At 46.6% G+C, this 19,546-nt stretch overlaps 15 non-coding genes across 15 annotated transcripts; all 15 read right to left on the reverse strand.

Moving 5' to 3' along the window:
* Positions 1-901: 901 nt before the first annotated feature.
* trnas-gcu (transfer RNA serine (anticodon GCU)) lies at positions 902-983 on the reverse strand. The gene has a single exon. It is a non-coding gene; the product is annotated as a tRNA-Ser (tRNA).
* Positions 984-2,117: 1,134 nt separating this feature from the next.
* Positions 2,118-2,199, reverse strand: trnal-aag (transfer RNA leucine (anticodon AAG)). The gene has a single exon. It is a non-coding gene; the product is annotated as a tRNA-Leu (tRNA).
* Positions 2,200-2,555: 356 nt separating this feature from the next.
* trnas-gcu (transfer RNA serine (anticodon GCU)) lies at positions 2,556-2,637 on the reverse strand. Its single transcript has one exon. It is a non-coding gene; the product is annotated as a tRNA-Ser (tRNA).
* A 1,561-nt stretch (positions 2,638-4,198) lies between these two features.
* trnas-gcu (transfer RNA serine (anticodon GCU)) lies at positions 4,199-4,280 on the reverse strand. The gene has a single exon. It is a non-coding gene; the product is annotated as a tRNA-Ser (tRNA).
* A 1,564-nt stretch (positions 4,281-5,844) lies between these two features.
* trnas-gcu (transfer RNA serine (anticodon GCU)) lies at positions 5,845-5,926 on the reverse strand. Its single transcript has one exon. It is a non-coding gene; the product is annotated as a tRNA-Ser (tRNA).
* Positions 5,927-7,060: 1,134 nt separating this feature from the next.
* trnal-aag (transfer RNA leucine (anticodon AAG)) lies at positions 7,061-7,142 on the reverse strand. The gene has a single exon. It is a non-coding gene; the product is annotated as a tRNA-Leu (tRNA).
* Positions 7,143-7,498: 356 nt separating this feature from the next.
* On the reverse strand, positions 7,499-7,580 carry trnas-gcu (transfer RNA serine (anticodon GCU)). The gene has a single exon. It is a non-coding gene; the product is annotated as a tRNA-Ser (tRNA).
* A 1,561-nt stretch (positions 7,581-9,141) lies between these two features.
* Positions 9,142-9,223, reverse strand: trnas-gcu (transfer RNA serine (anticodon GCU)). Its single transcript has one exon. It is a non-coding gene; the product is annotated as a tRNA-Ser (tRNA).
* Positions 9,224-10,786: 1,563 nt separating this feature from the next.
* On the reverse strand, positions 10,787-10,868 carry trnas-gcu (transfer RNA serine (anticodon GCU)). The gene has a single exon. It is a non-coding gene; the product is annotated as a tRNA-Ser (tRNA).
* A 1,563-nt stretch (positions 10,869-12,431) lies between these two features.
* On the reverse strand, positions 12,432-12,513 carry trnas-gcu (transfer RNA serine (anticodon GCU)). Its single transcript has one exon. It is a non-coding gene; the product is annotated as a tRNA-Ser (tRNA).
* Positions 12,514-13,647: 1,134 nt separating this feature from the next.
* On the reverse strand, positions 13,648-13,729 carry trnal-aag (transfer RNA leucine (anticodon AAG)). Its single transcript has one exon. It is a non-coding gene; the product is annotated as a tRNA-Leu (tRNA).
* Positions 13,730-14,085: 356 nt separating this feature from the next.
* trnas-gcu (transfer RNA serine (anticodon GCU)) lies at positions 14,086-14,167 on the reverse strand. The gene has a single exon. It is a non-coding gene; the product is annotated as a tRNA-Ser (tRNA).
* A 1,132-nt stretch (positions 14,168-15,299) lies between these two features.
* Positions 15,300-15,381, reverse strand: trnal-aag (transfer RNA leucine (anticodon AAG)). The gene has a single exon. It is a non-coding gene; the product is annotated as a tRNA-Leu (tRNA).
* A 1,527-nt stretch (positions 15,382-16,908) lies between these two features.
* Positions 16,909-16,990, reverse strand: trnal-aag (transfer RNA leucine (anticodon AAG)). The gene has a single exon. It is a non-coding gene; the product is annotated as a tRNA-Leu (tRNA).
* Positions 16,991-17,346: 356 nt separating this feature from the next.
* On the reverse strand, positions 17,347-17,428 carry trnas-gcu (transfer RNA serine (anticodon GCU)). The gene has a single exon. It is a non-coding gene; the product is annotated as a tRNA-Ser (tRNA).
* Between the last annotated feature and the right edge of the window lie 2,118 nt (positions 17,429-19,546).

Consider the following 19,546-nt stretch of genomic DNA (forward strand, 5'->3'; position numbering starts at 1 on the left):
GACACCCTGACAGCAGCTTCGATCTGTTTGAATCATTTGGTAAGTGCTATTTGTTGTGAGTTGTAGTTACAGGTGGAGCATTAGCGCATGGGAGCCTAGAGCTGTTTAAATCCTTTCGAAAGAATGACATTACAAACCCCAAAATAGGCTCCCTGGCAATGGTGGGCTTGGAAAGCATGCCTTTTGGTAGACTGGACTCAAATCCCAAAGGGGCTTGTGAGGGGATATCAGAGTTAAGCTGTTGATTGAGACATTCCAAGGGAGAACAAGGAAAGCAGGCATGACCACGAAAAACAGCTATGGTGAGGCTAACGATCCTTTAGCATAAGCCGGGCTGCAGAAGCTATCGAAACACTTTGATGAAGAGAGCTAGCGCATGAGCATTCCAGGAGAAATACCGCTGGCTGGAAGTGACCCATTTAGTGACCTTCGGCCAACTGTCAATGCAGAAGTCGAATCAAAAGCAGGGCCTGGCAGCGGTGGGATTCGAACCCACGCCTCCGAAGAGACTGGATCCTTAATCCAGACCGCTCGGCCACGCTACCAACAGATGAAGGAAGCGACCATGGGAAATCACAAAAGAAAGAGAGCGAACGTGCAAAGATTAGGCAATAATGGCTGCCCTTCGTTCATTACCAAAATTGGTTGAGCACGCTCTTGTTGATGACAAAAGAATCCATACCTACATGGGTTATGCACAGTGGATCGACTGTCAACTGCCTTAAATCTCATGTTGACATAGTTCAAACAGATGAACCTGGGAGCAAAAGGCGCATGACCAGTGCTACGTGTCTCCAGTCAGGCTCATGGACCTGTGTAAAAGCGCTGCTTGTAGGTCTTCTTGACGAAGAAGACACTGCAATAGCGTGAGGCATTCTAGGAACCGGCTAAAACACACAAGCGACGAAGGTGGGATTCGAACCCACGCGTGCAGAGCACAATGGATTAGCAGTCCATCGCCTTAACCTCTCGGCCACCTCGTCGAAAGCAATGAACATCCTCACACATTTTGTAAGGGACAGCGGAATATCTTGAAGTTGTTTTTTTTTCTTATCAACTCCATGCATGTCTGAGAGCATGGCATCCAAGTTTCATCCCAGAGCCCACTGAATTTGAAGTGCTCGCATTAAACTCTTGGCCACCAAGTACAGCGCTTCCAGCGTTTAAGACAAATTCTGGAAAGATCATTTCTTTTCTTTTTTTTGAGCAAACTAGATGACTGATTCTCTCATTCAACATGTGTATGCCTTGTGGCATGTGGTGTGCTTTAACAGGAAGTGAATTGAGTGGATGCGGAGAGGCGCTGCAAACTTGACAGAGAACAGGATCATTTCTTCGTCGAGCTGACCGTTTCCCAATCTTTGGTGGTGAAGTTTCGATTAGGCCTATACCCCGCCCTGTTCAGACGAGCTAGGTAGCTTTTTCGAACAACTATAATGCTTTGTAACTGGAGATGTGAACAGCCTCGTGAAAAGGGAGCAAGTTTTGAGACGCTCTGTAAGCAGCATGCTCCATGTTGGCTGACTGTCTGAGGTACTCCATGGAAACCACGGGAGCTGCTTGGTGGCACAGCATGAAAACATGGGACGCACGAGCTACCTGAAGACTTGGGAGACAAGCCACGCAAGGCAGGATTGCCTCCTACATTTGACACCCTGACAGCAGCTTCGATCTGTTTGAATCATTTGGTAAGTGCTATTTGTTGTGAGTTGTAGTTACAGGTGGAGCATTAAAGCATGGGAGCCTAGAGCTGTTTAAATCCTTTCGAAAGAATGACATTACAAACCCCAAAATAGGCTCCCTGGCAATTGTGGGCTTGGAAAGCATGTCTTTTGGTAGACTGGACTCAAAATCCCAAAGGGGCTTGTGAGGGGATATCAGAGTTAAGCTGTTGATTGAGACATTCCAAGGGAGAACAAGGAAAGCAGGCATGACCACGAAAAACAGCTATGGTGAGGCTAACGATCCTTTAGCATAAGCCGGGCTGCAGAAGCTATCGAAACACTTTGATGAAGAGAGCTAGCGCATGAGCATTCCAGGAGAAATACCGCTGGAAGTGACCCATTTAGTGACCTTCGGCCAACTGTCAATGCAGAAGTCGAATCAAAAGCAGGTCCTGGCAGCGGTGGGATTCGAACCCACGCCTCCGAAGAGACTGGAGCCTTAATCCAGCGCCTTAGACCGCTCGGCCACGCTACCAACAGATGAAGGAAGCGACCATGGAAAATCACAAAAGAAAGAGAGCGAACGTGCAAAGATTAGGCAATAATGGCTGCCCTTCGTTCATTACCAAAATTGGTTGAGCACGCTCTTGTTGATGACAAAAGAATCCATACCTACATGGGTTATGCACAGTGGATCGACTGTCAACTGCCTTAAATCTCATGTTGACATAGTTCAAACAGATGAACCTGGGAGCAAAAGGCGCATGACCAGTGCTACGTGTCTCCAGTCAGGCTCATGGACCTGTGTAAAAGCGCTGCTTGTAGGTCTTCTTGACGAAAAAGACACTGCAATAGCGTGAGGCATTCTAGGAACCGGCTAAAACACACAAGCGACGAAGGTGGGATTCGAACCCACGCGTGCAGAGCACAATGGATTAGCAGTCCATCGCCTTAACCCCTCGGCCACCTCGTCGAAAGCAATGAACATCCTCACACATTTTGTAAGGGACAGCGGAATATCTTGAAGTTTTTTTTTTTCTTATCAACTCCATGCATGTCTGAGAGCATGGCATCCAAGTTTCATCCCAGAGCCCACTGAATTTGAAGTGCTCGCATTAAACTCTTGGCCACCAAGTACAGCGAATCCAGCGTTTAAGACAAATTCTGGAAAGATCATTTCTTTTCTTTTTTTGAGCAAACAAGATGACTCATTCTCTCATTCAACATGTGTATGCCTTGTGGCATGTGGTGTGCTTTAACAGGAAGTGAATTGAGTGGATGCGGAGAGGTGCTGCAAACTTGACAGAGAACAGGATCATTTCTTCGTCGAGCTGACCGTTTCCCAATCTTTGGTGGCGAAGTTTCGATTAGGCCTATACCCCGCCCTGTTCAGACGAGCTAGGTAGCTTTTTCGAACAACTATAATGCTTTGTAACTGGAGATGTGAACAGCCTCGTGAAAAGGGAGCAAGTTTTGAGACGCTCTGTAAGCAGCATGCTCCATGTTGGCTGACTGTCTGAGGTACTCCATGGAAACCACGGGAGCTGCTTGGTGGCACAGCATGAAAACATGGGACGCACGAGCTACCTGAAGACTTGGGAGACAAGCCGCGCAAGGCAGGATTGCCTCCTACATTTGACACCCTGACAGCAGCTTCGATCTGTTTGAATCATTTGGTAAGTGCTATTTGTTGTGAGTTGTAGTTACAGGTGGAGCATTAGCGCATGGGAGCCTAGAGCTGTTTAAATCCTTTCGAAAGAATGACATTACAAACCCCAAAATAGGCTCCCTGGCAATGGTGGGCTTGGAAAGCATGCCTTTTGGTAGACTGGACTCAAATCCCAAAGGGGCTTGTGAGGGGATATCAGAGTTAAGCTGTTGATTGAGACATTCCAAGGGAGAACAAGGAAAGCAGGCATGACCACGAAAAACAGCTATGGTGAGGCTAACGATCCTTTAGCATAAGCCGGGCTGCAGAAGCTATCGAAACACTTTGATGAAGAGAGCTAGCGCATGAGCATTCCAGGAGAAATACCGCTGGAAGTGACCCATTTAGTGACCTTCGGCCAACTGTCAATGCAGAAGTCGAATCAAAAGCAGGGCCTGGCAGCGGTGGGATTCGAACCCACGCCTCCGAAGAGACTGGATCCTTAATCCAGACCGCTCGGCCACGCTACCAACAGATGAAGGAAGCGACCATGGGAAATCACAAAAGAAAGAGAGCGAACGTGCAAAGATTAGGCAATAATGGCTGCCCTTCGTTCATTACCAAAATTGGTTGAGCACGCTCTTGTTGATGACAAAAGAATCCATACCTACATGGGTTATGCACAGTGGATCGACTGTCAACTGCCTTAAATCTCATGTTGACATAGTTCAAACAGATGAACCTGGGAGCAAAAGGCGCATGACCAGTGCTACGTGTCTCCAGTCAGGCTCATGGACCTGTGTAAAAGCGCTGCTTGTAGGTCTTCTTGACGAAGAAGACACTGCAATAGCGTGAGGCATTCTAGGAACCGGCTAAAACACACAAGCGACGAAGGTGGGATTCGAACCCACGCGTGCAGAGCACAATGGATTAGCAGTCCATCGCCTTAACCTCTCGGCCACCTCGTCGAAAGCAATGAACATCCTCACACATTTTGTAAGGGACAGCGGAATATCTTGAAGTTGTTTTTTTTTCTTATCAACTCCATGCATGTCTGAGAGCATGGCATCCAAGTTTCATCCCAGAGCCCACTGAATTTGAAGTGCTCGCATTAAACTCTTGGCCACCAAGTACAGCGCTTCCAGCGTTTAAGACAAATTCTGGAAAGATCATTTCTTTTCTTTTTTTTGAGCAAACTAGATGACTGATTCTCTCATTCAACATGTGTATGCCTTGTGGCATGTGGTGTGCTTTAACAGGAAGTGAATTGAGTGGATGCGGAGAGGCGCTGCAAACTTGACAGAGAACAGGATCATTTCTTCGTCGAGCTGACCGTTTCCCAATCTTTGGTGGCGAAGTTTCGATTAGGCCTATACCCCGCCCTGTTCAGACGAGCTAGGTAGCTTTTTCGAACAACTATAATGCTTTGTAACTGGAGATGTGAACAGCCTCGTGAAAAGGGAGCAAGTTTTGAGACGCTCTGTAAGCAGCATGCTCCATGTTGGCTGACTGTCTGAGGTACTCCATGGAAACCACGGGAGCTGCTTGGTGGCACAGCATGAAAACATGGGACGCACGAGCTACCTGAAGACTTGGGAGACAAGCCACGCAAGGCAGGATTGCCTCCTACATTTGACACCCTGACAGCAGCTTCGATCTGTTTGAATCATTTGGTAAGTGCTATTTGTTGTGAGTTGTAGTTACAGGTGGAGCATTAAAGCATGGGAGCCTAGAGCTGTTTAAATCCTTTCGAAAGAATGACATTACAAACCCCAAAATAGGCTCCCTGGCAATTGTGGGCTTGGAAAGCATGTCTTTTGGTAGACTGGACTCAAAATCCCAAAGGGGCTTGTGAGGGGATATCAGAGTTAAGCTGTTGATTGAGACATTCCAAGGGAGAACAAGGAAAGCAGGCATGACCACGAAAAACAGCTATGGTGAGGCTAACGATCCTTTAGCATAAGCCGGGCTGCAGAAGCTATCGAAACACTTTGATGAAGAGAGCTAGCGCATGAGCATTCCAGGAGAAATACCGCTGGAAGTGACCCATTTAGTGACCTTCGGCCAACTGTCAATGCAGAAGTCGAATCAAAAGCAGGGCCTGGCAGCGGTGGGATTCGAACCCACGCCTCCGAAGAGACTGGATCCTTAATCCAGACCGCTCGGCCACGCTACCAACAGATGAAGGAAGCGACCATGGGAAATCACAAAAGAAAGAGAGCGAACGTGCAAAGATTAGGCAATAATGGCTGCCCTTCGTTCATTACCAAAATTGGTTGAGCACGCTCTTGTTGATGACAAAAGAATCCATACCTACATGGGTTATGCACAGTGGATCGACTGTCAACTGCCTTAAATCTCATGTTGACATAGTTCAAACAGATGAACCTGGGAGCAAAAGGCGCATGACCAGTGCTACGTGTCTCCAGTCAGGCTCATGGACCTGTGTAAAAGCGCTGCTTGTAGGTCTTCTTGACGAAGAAGACACTGCAATAGCGTGAGGCATTCTAGGAACCGGCTAAAACACACAAGCGACGAAGGTGGGATTCGAACCCACGCGTGCAGAGCACAATGGATTAGCAGTCCATCGCCTTAACCTCTCGGCCACCTCGTCGAAAGCAATGAACATCCTCACACATTTTGTAAGGGACAGCGGAATATCTTGAAGTTGTTTTTTTTTCTTATCAACTCCATGCATGTCTGAGAGCATGGCATCCAAGTTTCATCCCAGAGCCCACTGAATTTGAAGTGCTCGCATTAAACTCTTGGCCACCAAGTACAGCGCTTCCAGCGTTTAAGACAAATTCTGGAAAGATCATTTCTTTTCTTTTTTTTGAGCAAACTAGATGACTGATTCTCTCATTCAACATGTGTATGCCTTGTGGCATGTGGTGTGCTTTAACAGGAAGTGAATTGAGTGGATGCGGAGAGGCGCTGCAAACTTGACAGAGAACAGGATCATTTCTTCGTCGAGCTGACCGTTTCCCAATCTTTGGTGGCGAAGTTTCGATTAGGCCTATACCCCGCCCTGTTCAGACGAGCTAGGTAGCTTTTTCGAACAACTATAATGCTTTGTAACTGGAGATGTGAACAGCCTCGTGAAAAGGGAGCAAGTTTTGAGACGCTCTGTAAGCAGCATGCTCCATGTTGGCTGACTGTCTGAGGTACTCCATGGAAACCACGGGAGCTGCTTGGTGGCACAGCATGAAAACATGGGACGCACGAGCTACCTGAAGACTTGGGAGACAAGCCACGCAAGGCAGGATTGCCTCCTACATTTGACACCCTGACAGCAGCTTCGATCTGTTTGAATCATTTGGTAAGTGCTATTTGTTGTGAGTTGTAGTTACAGGTGGAGCATTAAAGCATGGGAGCCTAGAGCTGTTTAAATCCTTTCGGAAGAATGACATTACAAACCCCACAATAGGCTCCCTGGCAATGGTGGGCTTGGAAAGCATGCCTTTTGGTAGACTGGACTCAAAATCCCAAAGAGGCTTGTGAGGGGATATCAGAGTTAAGCTGTTGATTGAGACATTCCAAGGGAGAACAAGGAAAGCAGGCATGACCACGAAAAACAGCTGTGGTGAGGCTAACGATCCTTTAGCATAAGCCGGGCTGCAGAAGCTATCGAAACACTTTGATGAAGAGAGCTAGCGCATGAGCATTCCAGGAGAAATATCGCTGGAAGTCACCCATTTAGTGACCTTCGTCCAACTGTCAATGCAGAAGTCGAATCAAAAGCAGGTCCTGGCAGCGGTGGGATTCGAACCCACGCCTCCGAAGAGACTGGAGCCTTAATCCAGCGCCTTAGACCGCTCGGCCACGCTACCAACAGATGAAGGAAGCGACCATGGAAAATCACAAAAGAAAGAGAGCGAACGTGCAAAGATTAGGCAATAATGGCTGCCCTTCGTTCATTACCAAAATTGGTTGAGCACGCTCTTGTTGATGACAAAAGAATCCATACCTACATGGGTTATGCACAGTGGATCGACTGTCAACTGCCTTAAATCTCATGTTGACATAGTTCAAACAGATGAACCTGGGAGCAAAAGGCGCATGACCAGTGCTACGTGTCTCCAGTCAGGCTCATGGACCTGTGTAAAAGCGCTGCTTGTAGGTCTTCTTGACGAAAAAGACACTGCAATAGCGTGAGGCATTCTAGGAACCGGCTAAAACACACAAGCGACGAAGGTGGGATTCGAACCCACGCGTGCAGAGCACAATGGATTAGCAGTCCATCGCCTTAACCTCTCGGCCACCTCGTCGAAAGCAATGAACATCCTCACACATTTTGTAAGGGACAGCGGAATATCTTGAAGTTTTTTTTTTTCTTATCAACTCCATGCATGTCTGAGAGCATGGCATCCAAGTTTCATCCCAGAGCCCACTGAATTTGAAGTGCTCGCATTAAACTCTTGGCCACCAACTACAGCGCTTCCAGCGTTTAAGACAAATTCTGGAAAGATCATTTCTTTTCTTTTTTTGAGCAAACTAGATGACTCATTCTCTCATTTAACATGTGTATGCCTTGTGGCATGTGGTGTGCTTTAACAGGAAGTGAATTGAGTGGATGCGGAGAGGCGCTGCAAACTTGACAGAGAACAGGATCATTTCTTCGTCGAGCTGACCGTTTCCCAATCTTTGGTGGCGAAGTCTCGATTAGGCCTATACCCCGCCCTGTTCAGACGAGCTAGGTAGCTTTTTCGAACAACTATAATGCTTTGTAACTGGAGATGTGAACAGCCTCGTGAAAAGGGAGCAAGTTTTGAGACGCTCTGTAAGCAGCATGCTCCATGTTGGCTGACTGTCTGAGGTACTCCATGGAAACCACGGGAGCTGCTTGGTGGCACAGCATGAAAACATGGGACGCACGAGCTACCTGAAGACTTGGGAGACAAGCCGCGCAAGGCAGGATTGCCTCCTACATTTGACACCCTGACAGCAGCTTCGATCTGTTTGAATCATTTGGTAAGTGCTATTTGTTGTGAGTTGTAGTTACAGGTGGAGCATTAGCGCATGGGAGCCTAGAGCTGTATAAATCCTTTCGAAAGAATGACATTACAAACCCCAAAATAGGCTCCCTGGCAATGGTGGGCTTGGAAAGCATGCCTTTTGGTAGACTGGACTCAAATCCCAAAGGGGCTTGTGAGGGGATATCAGAGTTAAGCTGTTGATTGAGACATTCCAAGGGAGAACAAGGAAAGCAGGCATGACCACGAAAAACAGCTATGGTGAGGCTAACGATCCTTTAGCATAAGCCGGGCTGCAGAAGCTATCGAAACACTTTGATGAAGAGAGCTAGCGCATGAGCATTCCAGGAGAAATACCGCTGGAAGTGACCCATTTAGTGACCTTCGGCCAACTGTCAATGCAGAAGTCGAATCAAAAGCAGGGCCTGGCAGCGGTGGGATTCGAACCCACGCCTCCGAAGAGACTGGATCCTTAATCCAGACCGCTCGGCCACGCTACCAACAGATGAAGGAAGCGACCATGGGAAATCACAAAAGAAAGAGAGCGAACGTGCAAAGATTAGGCAATAATGGCTGCCCTTCGTTCATTACCAAAATTGGTTGAGCACGCTCTTGTTGATGACAAAAGAATCCATACCTACATGGGTTATGCACAGTGGATCGACTGTCAACTGCCTTAAATCTCATGTTGACATAGTTCAAACAGATGAACCTGGGAGCAAAAGGCGCATGACCAGTGCTACGTGTCTCCAGTCAGGCTCATGGACCTGTGTAAAAGCGCTGCTTGTAGGTCTTCTTGACGAAGAAGACACTGCAATAGCGTGAGGCATTCTAGGAACCGGCTAAAACACACAAGCGACGAAGGTGGGATTCGAACCCACGCGTGCAGAGCACAATGGATTAGCAGTCCATCGCCTTAACCTCTCGGCCACCTCGTCGAAAGCAATGAACATCCTCACACATTTTGTAAGGGACAGCGGAATATCTTGAAGTTGTTTTTTTTTCTTATCAACTCCATGCATGTCTGAGAGCATGGCATCCAAGTTTCATCCCAGAGCCCACTGAATTTGAAGTGCTCGCATTAAACTCTTGGCCACCAAGTACAGCGCTTCCAGCGTTTAAGACAAATTCTGGAAAGATCATTTCTTTTCTTTTTTTTGAGCAAACTAGATGACTGATTCTCTCATTCAACATGTGTATGCCTTGTGGCATGTGGTGTGCTTTAACAGGAAGTGAATTGAGTGGATGCGGAGAGGCGCTGCAAACCTGACAGAGAACAGGATCATTTCTTCGTCGAGCTGACCGTTTCCCAATCTTTGGTGGCGAAGTTTCGATTAGGCCTATACCCCGCCCTGTTCAGACGAGCTAGGTAGCTTTTTCGAACAACTATAATGCTTTGTAACTGGAGATGTGAACAGCCTCGTGAAAAGGGAGCAAGTTTTGAGACGCTCTGTAAGCAGCATGCTCCATGTTGGCTGACTGTCTGAGGTACTCCATGGAAACCACGGGAGCTGCTTGGTGGCACAGCATGAAAACATGGGACGCACGAGCTACCTGAAGACTTGGGAGACAAGCCGCGCAAGGCAGGATTGCCTCCTACATTTGACACCCTGACAGCAGCTTCGATCTGTTTGAATCATTTGGTAAGTGCTATTTGTTGTGAGTTGTAGTTACAGGTGGAGCATTAGCGCATGGGAGCCTAGAGCTGTTTAAATCCTTTCGAAAGAATGACATTACAAACCCCAAAATAGGCTCCCTGGCAATGGTGGGCTTGGAAAGCATGCCTTTTGGTAGACTGGACTCAAATCCCAAAGGGGCTTGTGAGGGGATATCAGAGTTAAGCTGTTGATTGAGACATTCCAAGGGAGAACAAGGAAAGCAGGCATGACCACGAAAAACAGCTATGGTGAGGCTAACGATCCTTTAGCATAAGCCGGGCTGCAGAAGCTATCGAAACACTTTGATGAAGAGAGCTAGCGCATGAGCATTCCAGGAGAAATACCGCTGGAAGTGACCCATTTAGTGACCTTCGGCCAACTGTCAATGCAGAAGTCGAATCAAAAGCAGGGCCTGGCAGCGGTGGGATTCGAACCCACGCCTCCGAAGAGACTGGATCCTTAATCCAGACCGCTCGGCCACGCTACCAACAGATGAAGGAAGCGACCATGGGAAATCACAAAAGAAAGAGAGCGAACGTGCAAAGATTAGGCAATAATGGCTGCCCTTCGTTCATTACCAAAATTGGTTGAGCACGCTCTTGTTGATGACAAAAGAATCCATACCTACATGGGTTATGCACAGTGGATCGACTGTCAACTGCCTTAAATCTCATGTTGACATAGTTCAAACAGATGAACCTGGGAGCAAAAGGCGCATGACCAGTGCTACGTGTCTCCAGTCAGGCTCATGGACCTGTGTAAAAGCGCTGCTTGTAGGTCTTCTTGACGAAGAAGACACTGCAATAGCGTGAGGCATTCTAGGAACCGGCTAAAACACACAAGCGACGAAGGTGGGATTCGAACCCACGCGTGCAGAGCACAATGGATTAGCAGTCCATCGCCTTAACCTCTCGGCCACCTCGTCGAAAGCAATGAACATCCTCACACATTTTGTAAGGGACAGCGGAATATCTTGAAGTTGTTTTTTTTTCTTATCAACTCCATGCATGTCTGAGAGCATGGCATCCAAGTTTCATCCCAGAGCCCACTGAATTTGAAGTGCTCGCATTAAACTCTTGGCCACCAAGTACAGCGCTTCCAGCGTTTAAGACAAATTCTGGAAAGATCATTTCTTTTCTTTTTTTTGAGCAAACTAGATGACTGATTCTCTCATTCAACATGTGTATGCCTTGTGGCATGTGGTGTGCTTTAACAGGAAGTGAATTGAGTGGATGCGGAGAGGCGCTGCAAACCTGACAGAGAACAGGATCATTTCTTCGTCGAGCTGACCGTTTCCCAATCTTTGGTGGCGAAGTTTCGATTAGGCCTATACCCCGCCCTGTTCAGACGAGCTAGGTAGCTTTTTCGAACAACTATAATGCTTTGTAACTGGAGATGTGAACAGCCTCGTGAAAAGGGAGCAAGTTTTGAGACGCTCTGTAAGCAGCATGCTCCATGTTGGCTGACTGTCTGAGGTACTCCATGGAAACCACGGGAGCTGCTTGGTGGCACAGCATGAAAACATGGGACGCACGAGCTACCTGAAGACTTGGGAGACAAGCCGCGCAAGGCAGGATTGCCTCCTACATTTGACACCCTGACAGCAGCTTCGATCTGTTTGAATCATTTGGTAAGTGCTATTTGTTGTGAGTTGTAGTTACAGGTGGAGCATTAGCGCATGGGAGCCTAGAGCTGTTTAAATCCTTTCGAAAGAATGACATTACAAACCCCAAAATAGGCTCCCTGGCAATGGTGGGCTTGGAAAGCATGCCTTTTGGTAGACTGGACTCAAATCCCAAAGGGGCTTGTGAGGGGATATCAGAGTTAAGCTGTTGATTGAGACATTCCAAGGGAGAACAAGGAAAGCAGGCATGACCACGAAAAACAGCTATGGTGAGGCTAACGATCCTTTAGCATAAGCCGGGCTGCAGAAGCTATCGAAACACTTTGATGAAGAGAGCTAGCGCATGAGCATTCCAGGAGAAATACCGCTGGAAGTGACCCATTTAGTGACCTTCGGCCAACTGTCAATGCAGAAGTCGAATCAAAAGCAGGGCCTGGCAGCGGTGGGATTCGAACCCACGCCTCCGAAGAGACTGGATCCTTAATCCAGACCGCTCGGCCACGCTACCAACAGATGAAGGAAGCGACCATGGGAAATCACAAAAGAAAGAGAGCGAACGTGCAAAGATTAGGCAATAATGGCTGCCCTTCGTTCATTACCAAAATTGGTTGAGCACGCTCTTGTTGATGACAAAAGAATCCATACCTACATGGGTTATGCACAGTGGATCGACTGTCAACTGCCTTAAATCTCATGTTGACATAGTTCAAACAGATGAACCTGGGAGCAAAAGGCGCATGACCAGTGCTACGTGTCTCCAGTCAGGCTCATGGACCTGTGTAAAAGCGCTGCTTGTAGGTCTTCTTGACGAAGAAGACACTGCAATAGCGTGAGGCATTCTAGGAACCGGCTAAAACACACAAGCGACGAAGGTGGGATTCGAACCCACGCGTGCAGAGCACAATGGATTAGCAGTCCATCGCCTTAACCTCTCGGCCACCTCGTCGAAAGCAATGAACATCCTCACACATTTTGTAAGGGACAGCGGAATATCTTGAAGTTGTTTTTTTTTCTTATCAACTCCATGCATGTCTGAGAGCATGGCATCCAAGTTTCATCCCAGAGCCCACTGAATTTGAAGTGCTCGCATTAAACTCTTGGCCACCAAGTACAGCGCTTCCAGCGTTTAAGACAAATTCTGGAAAGATCATTTCTTTTCTTTTTTTTGAGCAAACTAGATGACTGATTCTCTCATTCAACATGTGTATGCCTTGTGGCATGTGGTGTGCTTTAACAGGAAGTGAATTGAGTGGATGCGGAGAGGCGCTGCAAACCTGACAGAGAACAGGATCATTTCTTCGTCGAGCTGACCGTTTCCCAATCTTTGGTGGCGAAGTTTCGATTAGGCCTATACCCCGCCCTGTTCAGACGAGCTAGGTAGCTTTTTCGAACAACTATAATGCTTTGTAACTGGAGATGTGAACAGCCTCGTGAAAAGGGAGCAAGTTTTGAGACGCTCTGTAAGCAGCATGCTCCATGTTGGCTGACTGTCTGAGGTACTCCATGGAAACCACGGGAGCTGCTTGGTGGCACAGCATGAAAACATGGGACGCACGAGCTACCTGAAGACTTGGGAGATAAGCCACGCAAGGCAGGATTGCCTCCTACATTTGACACCCTGACAGCAGCTTCGATCTGTTTGAATCATTTGGTAAGTGCTATTTGTTGTGAGTTGTAGTTACAGGTGGAGCATTAAAGCATGGGAGCCTAGAGCTGTTTAAATCCTTTCGAAAGAATGACATTACAAACCCCAAAATAGGCTCCCTGGCAATTGTGGGCTTGGAAAGCATGTCTTTTGGTAGACTGGACTCAAAATCCCAAAGGGGCTTGTGAGGGGATATCAGAGTTAAGCTGTTGATTGAGACATTCCAAGGGAGAACAAGGAAAGCAGGCATGACCACGAAAAACAGCTATGGTGAGGCTAACGATCCTTTAGCATAAGCCGGGCTGCAGAAGCTATCGAAACACTTTGATGAAGAGAGCTAGCGCATGAGCATTCCAGGAGAAATACCGCTGGAAGTGACCCATTTAGTGACCTTCGGCCAACTGTCAATGCAGAAGTCGAATCAAAAGCAGGTCCTGGCAGCGGTGGGATTCGAACCCACGCCTCCGAAGAGACTGGAGCCTTAATCCAGCGCCTTAGACCGCTCGGCCACGGTACCAACAGATGAAGGAAGCGACCATGGAAAATCACAAAAGAAAGAGAGCGAACGTGCAAAGATTAGGCAATAATGGCTGCCCTTCGTTCATTACCAAAATTGGTTGAGCACGCTCTTGTTGATGACAAAAGAATCCATACCTACATGGGTTATGCACAGTGGATCGACTGTCAACTGCCTTAAATCTCATGTTGACATAGTTCAAACAGATGAACCTGGGAGCAAAAGGCGCATGACCAGTGCTACGTGTCTCCAGTCAGGCTCATGGACCTGTGTAAAAGCGCTGCTTGTAGGTCTTCTTGACGAAAAAGACACTGCAATAGCGTGAGGCATTCTAGGAACCGGCTAAAACACACAAGCGACGAAGGTGGGATTCGAACCCACGCGTGCAGAGCACAATGGATTAGCAGTCCATCGCCTTAACCCCTCGGCCACCTCGTCGAAAGCAATGAACATCCTCACACATTTTGTAAGGGACAGCGGAATATCTTGAAGTTTTTTTTTTTCTTATCAACTCCATGCATGTCTGAGAGCATGGCATCCAAGTTTCATCCCAGAGCCCACTGAATTTGAAGTGCTCGCATTAAACTCTTGGCCACCAAGTACAGCGCTTCCAGCGTTTAAGACAAATTCTGGAAAGATCATTTCTTTTCTTTTTTTGAGCAAACAAGATGACTCATTCTCTCATTCAACATGTGTATGCCTTGTGGCATGTGGTGTGCTTTAACAGGAAGTGAATTGAGTGGATGCGGAGAGGTGCTGCAAACTTGACAGAGAACAGGATCATTTCTTCGTCGAGCTGACCGTTTCCCAATCTTTGGTGGCGAAGTTTCGATTAGGCCTATACCCCGCCCTGTTCAGACGAGCTAGGTAGCTTTTTCGAACAACTATAATGCTTTGTAACTGGAGATGTGAACAGCCTCGTGAAAAGGGAGCAAGTTTTGAGACGCTCTGTAAGCAGCATGCTCCATGTTGGCTGACTGTCTGAGGTACTCCATGGAAACCACGGGAGCTGCTTGGTGGCACAGCATGAAAACATGGGACGCACGAGCTACCTGAAGACTTGGGAGACAAGCCACGCAAGGCAGGATTGCCTCCTACATTTGACACCCTGACAGCAGCTTCGATCTGTTTGAATCATTTGGTAAGTGCTATTTGTTGTGAGTTGTAGTTACAGGTGGAGCATTAAAGCATGGGAGCCTAGAGCTGTTTAAATCCTTTCGAAAGAATGACATTACAAACCCCAAAATAGGCTCCCTGGCAATGGTGGGCTTGGAAAGCATGCCTTTTGGTAGACTGGACTCAAAATCCCAAAGGGGCTTGTGAGGGGATATCAGAGTTAAGCTGTTGATTGAGACATTCCAAGGGAGAACAAGGAAAGCAGGCATGACCACGAAAAACAGCTATGGTGAGGCTAACGATCCTTTAGCATAAGCCGGGCTGCAGAAGCTATCGAAACACTTTGATGAAGAGAGCTAGCGCATGAGCATTCCAGGAGAAATACCGCTGGAAGTGACCCATTTAGTGACCTTCGGCCAACTGTCAATGCAGAAGTCGAATCAAAAGCAGGTCCTGGCAGCGGTGGGATTCGAACCCACGCCTCCGAAGAGACTGGAGCCTTAATCCAGCGCCTTAGACCGCTCGGCCACGCTACCAACAGATGAAGGAAGCGACCATGGAAAATCACAAAAGAAAGAGAGCGAACGTGCAAAGATTAGGCAATAATGGCTGCCCTTCGTTCATTACCAAAATTGGTTGAGCACGCTCTTGTTGATGACAAAAGAATCCATACCTACATGGGTTATGCACAGTGGATCGACTGTCAACTGCCTTAAATCTCATGTTGACATAGTTCAAACAGATGAACCTGGGAGCAAAAGGCGCATGACCAGTGCTACGTGTCTCCAGTCAGGCTCATGAACCTGTGTAAAAGCGCTGCTTGTAGGTCTTCTTGACGAAAAAGACACTGCAATAGCGTGAGGCATTCTAGAAACCGGCTAAAACACACAAGCGACGAAGGTGGGATTCAAACCCACGCGTGCAGAGCACAATGGATTAGCAGTCCATCGCCTTAACCTCTCGGCCACCTCGTCGAAAGCAATGAACATCCTCACACAGTTTGTAAGGGACAGCGGAATATCTTGAAGTTGTTTTTTTTTCTTATCAACTCCATGCATGTCTGAGAGCATGGCATCCAAGTTTCATCCCAGAGCCCACTGAATTTGAAGTGCTCGCATTAAACTCTTGGCCACCAAGTACAGCGCTTCCAGCGTTTAAGACAAATTCTGGAAAGATCATTTCTTTTCTTTTTTTTGAGCAAACTAGATGACTCATTCTCTCATTCAACATGTGTATGCCTTGTGGCATGTGGTGTGCTTTAACAGGAAGTGAATTGAGTGGATGCGGAGAGGCGCTGCAAACTTGACAGAGAACAGGATCATTTCTTCGTCGAGCTGACCGTTTCCCAATCTTTGGTGGCGAAGTTTCGATTAGGCCTATACCCCGCCCTGTTCAGACGAGCTAGGTAGCTTTTTCGAACAACTATAATGCTTTGTAACTGGAGATGTGAACAGCCTCGTGAAAAGAGAGCAAGTTTTGAGACGCTCTGTAAGCAGCATGCTCCATGTTGGCTGACTGTCTGAGGTACTCCATGGAAACCACGGGAGCTGCTTGGTGGCACAGCATGAAAACATGGGACGCACAAGCTACCTGACGACTTGGGAGACAAGCCACGCAAGGCAGGATTGCCTCCTACATTTGACACCCTGACAGCAGCTTCGATCTGTTTGAATCATTTGGTAAGTGCTATTTGTTGTGAGTTGTAGTTACAGGTGGAGCATTAAAGCATGGGACCCTAGAGCTGTTTAAATCCTTTCGAAAGAATGACATTACAAACCCCAAAATAGGCTCCCTGGCAATGGTGGGCTTGGAAAGCATGCCTTTTGGTAGACTGGACTCGAAATCCCAAAGGGGCTTGTGAGGGGATATCAGAGTTAAGTTGTTGATTGAGACATTCCAAGGGAGAACAAGGAAAGCAGGCATGACCACGAAAAACAGCTATGGTGAGGCTAACGATGAAGAGAGCTAGCGCATGAGCATTCCAGGAGAAATACCGCTGGAAGTGACCCATTTAGTGACCTTCGGCCAACTGTCAATGCAGAAGTCGAATCAAAAGCAGGTCCTGGCAGCGGTGGGATTCGAACCCACGCCTCCGAAGAGACTGGAGCCTTAATCCAGCGCCTTAGACCGCTCGGCCACGCTACCAACAGATGAAGGAAGCGACCATGGAAAATCACAAAAGAAAGAGAGCGAACGTGCAAAGATTAGGCAATAATGGCTGCCCTTCGTTCATTACCAAAATTGGTTGAGCACGCTCTTGTTGATGACAAAAGAATCCATACCTACATGGGTTATGCACAGTGGATCGACTGTCAACTGCCTTAAATCTCATGTTGACATAGTTCAAACAGATGAACCTGGGAGCAAAAGGCGCATGACCAGTGCTACGTGTCTCCAGTCAGGCTCATGGACCTGTGTAAAAGCGCTGCTTGTAGGTCTTCTTGATGAAAAAGACACTGCAATAGCGTGAGGCATTCTAGGAACCGGCTAAAACACACAAGCGACGAAGGTGGGATTTGAACCCACGCGTGCAGAGCACAATGGATTAGCAGTCCATCGCCTTAACCTCTCGGCCACCTCGTCGAAAGCAATGAACATCCTCACACATTTTGCAAGGGACAGCGGAATATCTTGAAGTTTTTTTTTTTTCTTATCAACTCCATGCATGTCTGAGAGCATGGCATCCAAGTTTCATCCCAGAGCCCACTGAATTTGAAGTGCTCGCATTAAACTCTTGGCCACCAAGTACAGCGCTTCCAGCGTTTAAGACAAATTCTGGAAAGATCATTTCTTTTCTTTTTTTTGAGCAAACTAGATGACTCATTCTCTCATTCAACATGTGTATGCCTTGTGGCATGTGGTGTGCTTTAACAGGAAGTGAATTGAGTGGATGCGGAGAGGCGCTGCAAACTTGACAGAGAACAGGATCATTTCCTCGTCGAGCTGACCGTTTCCCAATCTTTGGTGGCGAAGTTTCGATTAGGCCTATACCCCGCCCTGTTCAGACGAGCTAGGTAGCTTTTTCGAACAACTATAATGCTTTGTAACTGGAGATGTGAACAGCCTCGTGAAAAGGGAGCAAGTTTTGAGACGCTCTGTAAGCAGCATGCTCCATGTTGGCTGACTGTCTGAGGTACTTCATGGAAACCACGGGAGCTGCTTGGTGGCACAGCATGAAAACATGGGACGCACAAGCTACCTGAAGACTTGGGAGACAAGCCACGCAAGGCAGGATTGCCTCCTACATTTGACACCCTGACAGCAGCTTCGATCTGTTTGAATCATTTGGTAAGTGCTATTTGTTGTATAGTGTAGTGCTTGGATGGGAGACCACCTGATCCTGTAAGCTGTTCAGTTTTATTCCTCATATAGATTTTTTTTTTTAATAAAGAAATTAAATTAAAAATAAATCATTTTAATTGGTCAAATAGGCCTTCCTTCAACCCAGTTTCCACTTCTAGTTGTACTGGTATGAGAGTGCCAAATCGAGCCTGATTTCGAAAGCTAAGCAGGCTTGACCCTGGGTAGTGCTTGGATGGGAGACCACCTGATCCTGTAAGCTTTTCAGTTTTATTCCTCATATAGTTTTTTTTTTTTTTTAAATAAAGAAAATAAATTAAAAATAAATCATTTTAATTGGTCAAATAGGCCTTCCTTCAACCCACTTTCCGCTTCTAGTTGTACTGGTATAAGAGTGCCAGATCAAGCCTGATTCAAAAAGCTAAGCAGGCTTGACCCTGGGTGGTGCTTGGATGGGAGACCACCTGATCCTGTAAGCTGTTCAGTTTTATTCCTCATATAGATTTTTTTTTTTAATAAAGAAATTAAATTAAAAATAAATCATTTTAATTGGTCAAATAGGCCTTCCTTCAACCCAGTTTCCACTTCTAGTTGTACTGGTATGAGAGTGCCAAATCGAGCCTGATTTCGAAAGCTAAGCAGGCTTGACCCTGGGTAGTGCTTGGATGGGAGACCACCTGATCCTGTAAGCTTTTCAGTTTTATTCCTCATATAGTTTTTTTTTTTTTTAAATAAAGAAAATAAATTAAAAATAAATCATTTTAATTGGTCAAATAGGCCTTCCTTCAACCCACTTTCCGCTTCTAGTTGTACTGGTATAAGAGTGCCAGATCAAGCCTGATTTAAAAAGCTAAGCAGGCTTGACCCTGGGTGGTGCTTGGATGGGAGACCACCTGATCCTGTAAGCTGTTCAGTTTTATTCCTCATATAGATTTTTTTTTTTAATAAAGAAATTAAATTAAAAATAAATCATTTTAATTGGTCAAATAGGCCTTCCTTCAACCCAGTTTCCACTTTTAGTTGTACTGGTATGAGAGTGCCAAATCGAGCCTGATTTCGAAAGCTAAGCAGGCTTGACCCTGGGTAGTGCTTGGATGGGAGACCACCTGATCCTGTAAGCTTTTCAGTTTTATTCCTCATATATATATTTTTTTTTTAAATAAGAAAATAAATTAAAAATAAATCATTTTCATTGGTCAAATAGGCCTTCCTTCAGCCCACTTTCCACTTCTAGTTGTACTGGTATAAGAGTGCCAGATCAAGCCTGATTTAAAAAGCTAAGCAGGCTTGACCCTGGGTAGTGCTTGGATGGGAGACCACCTGATCCTGTAAGCTTTTCAGTTTTATTCCTCATATATATATATTTTTTTTAAATAAGAAAATAAATTAAAAATAAATCAT

The sequence above is a fragment of the Clarias gariepinus genome, chromosome 14 (assembly GCF_024256425.1).
Source record: "Clarias gariepinus isolate MV-2021 ecotype Netherlands chromosome 14, CGAR_prim_01v2, whole genome shotgun sequence".
Classification (NCBI taxonomy): domain Eukaryota; kingdom Metazoa; phylum Chordata; class Actinopteri; order Siluriformes; family Clariidae; genus Clarias; species Clarias gariepinus.